The sequence below is a fragment of the Neoarius graeffei genome, chromosome 23 (genome assembly GCF_027579695.1).
Source record: "Neoarius graeffei isolate fNeoGra1 chromosome 23, fNeoGra1.pri, whole genome shotgun sequence".
NCBI classification, from domain to species: Eukaryota; Metazoa; Chordata; class Actinopteri; order Siluriformes; family Ariidae; genus Neoarius; species Neoarius graeffei.
In genome coordinates, this window is record NC_083591.1 from 16,817,025 (window position 1) to 16,825,128 (window position 8,104).

The following is an 8,104-nucleotide window of genomic DNA, read 5'->3' on the forward strand; positions in this document are numbered from 1 at the left end:
CCATCCAGCATCCAGTCACTAAAAGAGGTCATTGTTGAAGAATGAAACTAGATAGAACTCGACGCCAACGGCGTCGATGGGGATGCCTCCGCCTGGTAGACCTTATTAAGTTGTGATTTGGGGATGGACATTTGACCTCACAGTAATCATGATCTGGTGAAATTACTTGTATTAGCCTTGGAGGTATTGTGTTCACAAGATTTTCGGACAGACATTTGACCTCACAGTGACCTTGACCTTAGATCTTTTGATCTCAAAATCTAATCAGTTCATGTTTGTCCCAAAGCGCACAAATGGTGAAAGTTTGGTGAAATTCCTTTCATTAGCCTTTGAGATATTGCGTTCACAATGTTTCGGGACGGACGCACGCACGCACGCACGGAAGGTTTCGGGACGGACGCATGCATGCACGGACGGACAACCCAAAAACATAATGCCTCCTGCACCTTACGGTGGCAGAGGCATAAAAAGATTGATGTTGCAAAATGTCGCCAACTTGTTCATTCCATGCCTAGAAGACTTGGTGCCGTCATCAAAAATCATGGAGGCCATACAAAGTACTAGATGTAGTAGTTTTTGTTGTGGAGTGTACTCATTTTTGCACCACCCTAATTTGAGTAAAACTGAAAAATGTGTAATCTAAGTTATATTATTAACCTTACTTTTTCCCGTTATAAGTTAAACAGATGTTATATTAAACTTTGTCTTGTCAACATTTTGGAAATTGTTTGTGTTCATTGAGATATTGTTTAAAATGTTACTTTTCAAAGGGGGTGCACTCATTTACGCTGAGCACTGTATAAGCTGGAAACTTAACCAATGAACTGTAATTTAGTATTATTATAAAAACCAAACAGCCATTGTGATGGGCCCAAGTCCGTTTCTAAAACTCACAATATTGCACAGTATTAGGATGTGGATGAAGTAGTACAGAACAGTTATATTTAAATGACAAACACACACTCGCCTTCAGTTAATTCATTACAACGTAAGGGTCGAAGGTTGTCTTTAAGTTAAAGCTTGATCACAAAAAGATTTGATTCCTGGAGTCAATCAGGAGTCGAATGAAAGGTTGGGAGTCAATTATATCCAGTAAGATTCAATTCTTGGAGTCAATCAGGAGTCGAATTAAAGGTTTAGAGTCAATTATATCCAGTAAGAGTCAAATGAAAGGTTTAGAGTCAATTATATCCAGTATTGCCGCTTTTCCACTACAAACGCGGCTGAGCTGTGCCGTGCTGAGTCGAGCTGAGCGGGGCTGTTGGAGTTGCATTTCGACTACAACCGCGCTGAACCGTGCTGGCTGGAAGTGGGTGGACACATTGGGTGGAGTTAGCGAAAGTGGGTGGACGTCACGTGATGTCGTTAAGCAACGCAAACAGTGACATCAGTGACAGTGGCGGAACAAGTCAGAGCCGGGCCGGGGGCGGGGCAAATGACCGGGCCCTTTATTAAAGCTTATCATAACATCATTTTAGGCTACAAAATGTCCGCAACTGCGGTGTTTACCAATTTCAACACTACCGGGTGCAACTATGTTATTTAGTACATCAAGTCCTTCAAACGAACATGTAACTCAGAAACAAAAAACATTAGGATACTGTACATGGCTCATAATAAAACATCAATAGCCTATACTGCGCACATTATTTGAAGGGCATACGAATGAGCGCTCAGAGGTTGCAACGGTGACAGGAAGAGTCAGAAATAAAAGGAGGGCGGTGCAAACCTCACTGAATGCACTGTGTTTACCAATTTCAACACTACGGGGTGCAACTATGTTATTTTGTACATTAAGTCCTTCAAACGAACATGTAACTCAGAAACAAAAAAACATTAGGCGACATACTGTACATGGCTCATAATAAAACATCAATAGCCTACTGCGTGCATTATTTGAAGGGCATACGACGAGCCTTGCGCTCCGCGAACTCGTCCACGATGCTCTGTGTATGTCACTGATTCAGTGAGCTTTTAAGCGGTCATCTCACGACCCGAATAGTAAACAATAAACATGGAGGACATGGTGTCGTTAGTGTTGCTGGTCTTGGTGCTGTGGCTTGTTGTCACCGACAACGCCAACAGATACTGGCAAGAGCGTATAGATGAGGCGAGGCGCATAAGGCTTCAGAAATTCTCGTAATTCGTAATTCAAGTTTATTTATTTAGTAAATAAACTTATTTAGTATAGTAATTATTCTCCTTCCGGGTTTGCGGTGTTTACAGATCCCAGCGCACTCGCGGGGCGTGTGTGGGCATGTGAGGACACGCCTCCTCACCAATCAGTGCACAGGGGAGTGTCTGCTCACGCCTCCAACCTCACTCGGCACGGCTTGGCTCGCTTCAGCCCCACTCCAAAACGGTGCGAGTTTTAGGGGCTAAGCAGGGCTGAAACGAGCTGAGTCGTGCTGGTTTTTGGTAGTCGAAACGCGAGCCGTGTCGGGCTGAAGTGAGCTGAAGTGAGCTGAAAAAGGGTAGTGGAAAAGGGCCATAAGATTTGATTCTTGGAGTCAATCAGGAGCTGAATGAAAGGTTTAGAATCAATTATACCCAGTAAGATTCGATTCTTAGAGTAAATCAGGAGTTGAATGAAAGATTTGGAGTCAATTATTTCCAGTAAGAGTCAATCAGGAGTTGAATGAAAGGTTTGGAGTCAATTATGCCCAGTAAGATTTGATTCTTGGAGTCAGTCAGGAGTCAAATGAAAGGTTTGGCATCAATTATATCCAGTAAGATTCGATTCTTAGAGTCAATCAGGATTCGAATGAAAGGTTTGGAGTCAATGCTACCCAGTAAAACTGATTCAGCTCAGAGAAAAATTATCAGGTGAGAGCAGTGGTTGTCCAAATCTTTCACTTATACTAGAAACATCTGCAATTTTGTAGTATTTTATCAAAAATTAATAAAACATCACACTTGTTTGTGTGGAATCGACTCCAGGGTTCCCACTGGCACTTGTCATGCATTAACGAACATAATCCATCAGTGATGAAGAGAAAATTACTAGCAGTCGTTACAATGACGAATGTATTCATCATCATCAAGGCATCTTTTCTAGAAATCCCTCCACAAACCCCAATGTTTGCTGAAATCCAACTGCAGTGAAGAGACAGCGGGAAGCCAGAGTGTAAACAATGAGCACATGCTTGTGACCAATAAAAATCGACTACACATAATGACCAAATGAGCACCAAGCTCTTGACCAATCACAAAGCGAATTAATCGGCCTGGTGCGGTGGTGTAATTATCTCTGTGTGGACCAAACAATGGCGCAGTCTAAAGTGACAAATTTTTTTGGGAGGGATTCTTCAAGCACTGAAGATGATTTAAGGACAGAAACAGGCATGAGGGAGGCACATTCAGAGCCCCGACCGTCCCCTAGTACATCGGACAGTGTCAGTAATACAGGGGTCGGGGGGGGGACAATGCCAAAGTGAAAGTGCTGCCAGCCAGCAAGCGACTGAAGGAAGTCATGTTTCGGGCGGTATGGCATGTTGAGTTCCCGTGGCAAACGCAGTAATGTCGTTAGGTCCCATCAATCGGGTCTATGGGCCCCATAACTCGGGGCTATATCCCCCGGTATTTTCACCCTCAAAAAAAGTAAGAGATTAATACAAAACAACTGACTTGGATGTCATCTGGGTTTTGAATGTTGTAATATATATCTTAATACATAATTTAGCTTAGAATTGGTGTCTTTGTAGTTCTAAAGGAGAGATATGTGAGTGAGAAACAATATTTTTATTAAACTGATGAAAAGGTTTACTAGAGCGACGGCTACAATTAACGACAGTCCATAATTAGACACCTTTTCAGATTTACCAATAAAAAACAATCTTACAAAAGTGAGTTTCAGTTACAACAATTATTATTGGTTAATTAATCAACCAAAAGACCCCCTCGCTGTTTGATCTTGTCATCTGATGACACAACTCATTACCTGAGATGGAATTTTTTTTTAGCATGATCAGCAAGTTGAGAAAAATCTGGACGTTATCATCGCAGGTAAGCATGGTGGAAAGATCATGGACATGTTTTTACTCCTCAAATTCACCCATATTTCATGATATCCTTGTCAAAACCTACTTTGTTTCTTAGTCTTTTGTTTAACAGTCACCATTTTGTATTAAATGTGTGTTTGAGAAGTTACGTGAGGTGTCGATATTAGTGATCACTTTCACCGGTGTCCACCATTATCGACACCATGTGGAATTAAGTGACATTTACAACTGTTATGTTGTATCGATCTTTGTGTAACGTTGTTGAAGTAGATGAAGTACTTTATATTCAGATTTTTCTATTTTATTCAGAAATTAATTTTTTTTTTCAGTTTGTTGTAAATATCTACCACAGATTACAATATCAGTAGACATTTTATATTTTGGTTTGAGGAATGACATTGACCTGGATTTTCATGTGGTTCCAATGTCAATTACCCATTGACATTTATTGGTAAACTACAAAACTAGAAATTAATACAAGCAATGAACGATTAACAAAATGTGATCTATGAAATACTTAGAAAGTGGAACAAAAAGATTTTCTGACACAGGTTAAACATCAGTTCATTTGTTTACAAACATTAGAATTACTCCCTCATTTACATAAGCACCGACATCCATATATTTATCTCATCTCATTATCTCTAGCCGCTTTATCCTGTTCTACAGGGTCGCAGGCAAGCTGGAGCCTATCCCAGCTGACTACAGGCGAAAGGCGGGGTACACCCTGGACAAGTCGCCAGGTCATCACAGGGCTGACACAGACAACCATTCACACCTACGGTCAATTTAGAGTCACCAGTTAACCTAACCTGCATGTCTTTGGACTGTGGGGGAAACCGGAGCACCCGGAGGAAACCCACGCGGACATGGGGAGAACATGCAAACTCCACACAGAAAGGCCCTCGCCGGCCACGGGGCTCGAACCCGGACCTTCTTGCTGTGAGGCGACAGCGCTAACCACTACACCACCATGCCGCCCCATATATTTATAGAAAAGATATTTTGTACTAAATACAAGTCTATGTAAACAAATTTTAAATAAAACCTTTTTTGTTAACTTAATACCACATAGGGCGGCACGGTGGTGTAGTGGTTAGCGCTGTTGCCTCACAGCAAGAAGGTCCGGGTTTGAGCCCTGTGGCTGGCGAGGGCCTTTCTGTGCGGAGTTTGCATGTTCTCCCCGTGGATTTCCTCTGGGTGCTCCGGTTTCCCCCACAGTCCAAAGACATGCAGGTTAGGTTAACTGGTGACTCTAAATTGACCGTAGGTGTGAATGTGAGTGTGAATGGTTGTCTGTGTCTATGTGTCAGCCCTGTGATGACCTGGCGACTTGTCCAGGGTGTACGCCGCCTTTCGCCTGTAGTCAGCTGGGATAGGCTCCAGCTTGCCTGCGACCCTGTAGAACAGGATAAAGCGGCTAGAGATAATGAGATGAGATGAGAAACTGAAGTGAACGACATACATTTAAAGAGAGCAGTGCAAAAATCACTAATAGTATGTCATAACCTTTGACTGTGTGTGGGTGATAATAACCTTGTAAAGTTTGATGCCCATTTCCCACAAGCGCCAGAAAAACTTGACCCCTGCTCTTTTAGCTACTAACGTATGATATAAAAAAGCGGTGTCATTCTGTGTTCGGGTTAGAAATCGACAAGAAATTCGGATTCCTTCACTGTTGTTTGGTCCAAGACTCTTCTGGACTCTGTTCAATTGTAAATCAAGTACTGTGTTGAAGTAAAGGCTAAAGGGAGTCCGAATACCTCTTCTGAATAACTCTATGCTAAAATAACCTCAAACTAAAGAGGTTTATTTTAGCTTGATGGTGTCCAAAATCAAGTCTTTCTTATTAGAGGCTGGAGTGGAGCGCAAATGTTATGTTATCGAGAGGCCTGGATCTGTACAAATATTTGAATTGTGCCAGTTTGATTGGTATAAACCTGCATCAAGTCCACTTAATACAAGAGGAACGCTGCGACTCCAGAGATTCTCAACACACCATGAACCGAAGTCGACTCTATTTATTATTATTAAATTATCCATACATATTGTTAAAAGTTTCTCAGTCTTTAATGTTTCTGCTACAAATAACTTTCCGTGTACACAAAATGAATTTACACGAGCTAACGCTACATATTGTTGACATTAACCGCATCCTAAATGATTCCTGATTCAACACGTAGTGCACTAACTAGGGTGAGTGTATGAGTATTGACAGTAGGGCCTGTGTAGTAGTGTATAGGGAGTAAGCATTAATTTGGAATTGAGCCGCTTAACAGATCCAGGACAATAGCATTAACGTTACTGACGACAACATACACCCATAGCGAGCGAGCTAACTAGATTAAAGTTTTAAATTAATTAATTGGGTAGTCTGTATTGTTTAAAGAGATTCAACTGAGAAACAGATAAACAGCTGACATTTTTATCAGAAAAACACAGCATTTTACCTCAGAGTTTTCCTCTCTTCTCCTAACACTAGCTAGCCAGGAAACAACCCTCCTCATCACTGCTCGGTATAATGAAGTTAACCACCAACCGACACCACAAACATTCTTAACATTAGTTATAATATTGTAATTACCGAACACCCCAAAGGCTGTCAGTCGATTCTCTCCACACTCATAAAATTATAAAGATCGCCTGAAAGTCAGCCAACCCAGCTGTTTCCATTTCCTGTGCGTCAATTCAACGCAGCCTGTCAAAATAAAAGTCCACCGTGTATTTGTGTCTGATATGGTACAGTACTGTGCAAACGTTTTCTTAGACACACGAAAAGACGTGCTGTAGAGCAGAGATGCCTTGAAAATAATACAATTAAACGTTTCTACATTAGAAAAAGAGAGTCTGTTCTAAAAAAAAGTATAGGATGTCGAAGACTATTGCACAGTAGTATACATTTTATTCTCACAGTTGTAAAAAGTGTTTCACTGCACATTGTAAGCCTACTGTATGCTTATGTGTGTAACAGCAATAAAATTTGAATTTGGCATTATGTCAAAAGGCAGTTTTATTAAAACTACAGAACCTCCTGATCCATACTTGTCAACCCCCAGAGAATGAAAAGCAGTAGATCAGATTGTGTGGCACAGTCCTGCCCTTCTAGCAAGGACCGAGGGCATGGTCCTTTGCAAAACATTTAAAATTTTACGTTTATGGTTATTCAGTGTAAAATGATGCATTATCCTGCATTCTGAGTGCCACATGTGAAGAAAATAGATCGGTACATCAAACTAACATATGTCACAGGAACTCTCTCAAGCAAGAACACTCCAAGGTCAAAGAGTTTGCGGAAAAGATAGATTTTTATTAAATCAGTAACAAAAACCGAGTCAGTCTACAGAGTGATCCGACTCAAAATCACAAAGTTTTCATTTTATAGTGCTTGAACACAGAATACAATTTAACAACTTTAATGAATTCTGATTGGTTCACACGTCATACCATACTTGGCCTCTTTTCAACCAATATTTTCTATTGGTCCACATATAAACCCTGTAAGTTGCAAGTTTGTATCCACCAATATTTTCAAGGTGACGATGTTATTTAAAAAAGAAAAGAAAAAAAAGAATACTTTAGGGTCTCGTGCTACCAATATTTCCAAGGCCACATTGAGCTAAATAAAAAAAACCCAAAACATTTAAACAAGACTTTATTCTGATTTTGTACATGATTCAAAGTTCTGTAAAAATGTAATATTTTAACAAATCTACTTGCAATTTCTTTGAAGTAGGATCAATGTCATTTACTCGACTGAAAATCAACATAATTGGCTTTGAATCATTATATAATCACCAGAAGACAAATCAGTGTATGTGTGTGATTACATTGATGTATATGTGTGTGGTTACATATGCATAAAAACACCAACACATACTTCACAAAATGCTGCTTCTCACCTTGCCTTGATGCTTTGCTGCTGGATGATCTGACAACCAAGTTGTCTTAAACTTGTCATAGTGAATCTTCCTTTTTTTTTCAGAGTTATCACCAGAGCATGTTTGTTGTAACATGTGACCTCATTGCCAATTGGCTCGAACCATAACAACAACCAGTGGAATGGCGATAGAGCAATACAATTTAGATTCTACATCATTATTGTG

General features: G+C 40.4%; 1 protein-coding gene across 2 annotated transcripts in view; it reads right to left on the minus strand.

Annotated features, from left to right (window-relative positions):
* rabgef1l (RAB guanine nucleotide exchange factor (GEF) 1, like) overlaps positions 1–6,676 on the minus strand; it is a 28,193-nt gene extending 21,517 nt beyond the window's left edge. The window contains exon 1 of one of the 2 annotated variants that reach the window (XM_060905853.1): positions 6,586–6,676. The gene's annotated coding sequence lies outside the window, so the exon portion shown is untranslated. Of the gene's footprint in view, positions 1–6,451; positions 6,547–6,585 lie in introns of those variants that run through there. The other variant, XM_060905854.1, reaches the window with a different exon arrangement.
* Between the last annotated feature and the right edge of the window lie 1,428 nt (positions 6,677–8,104).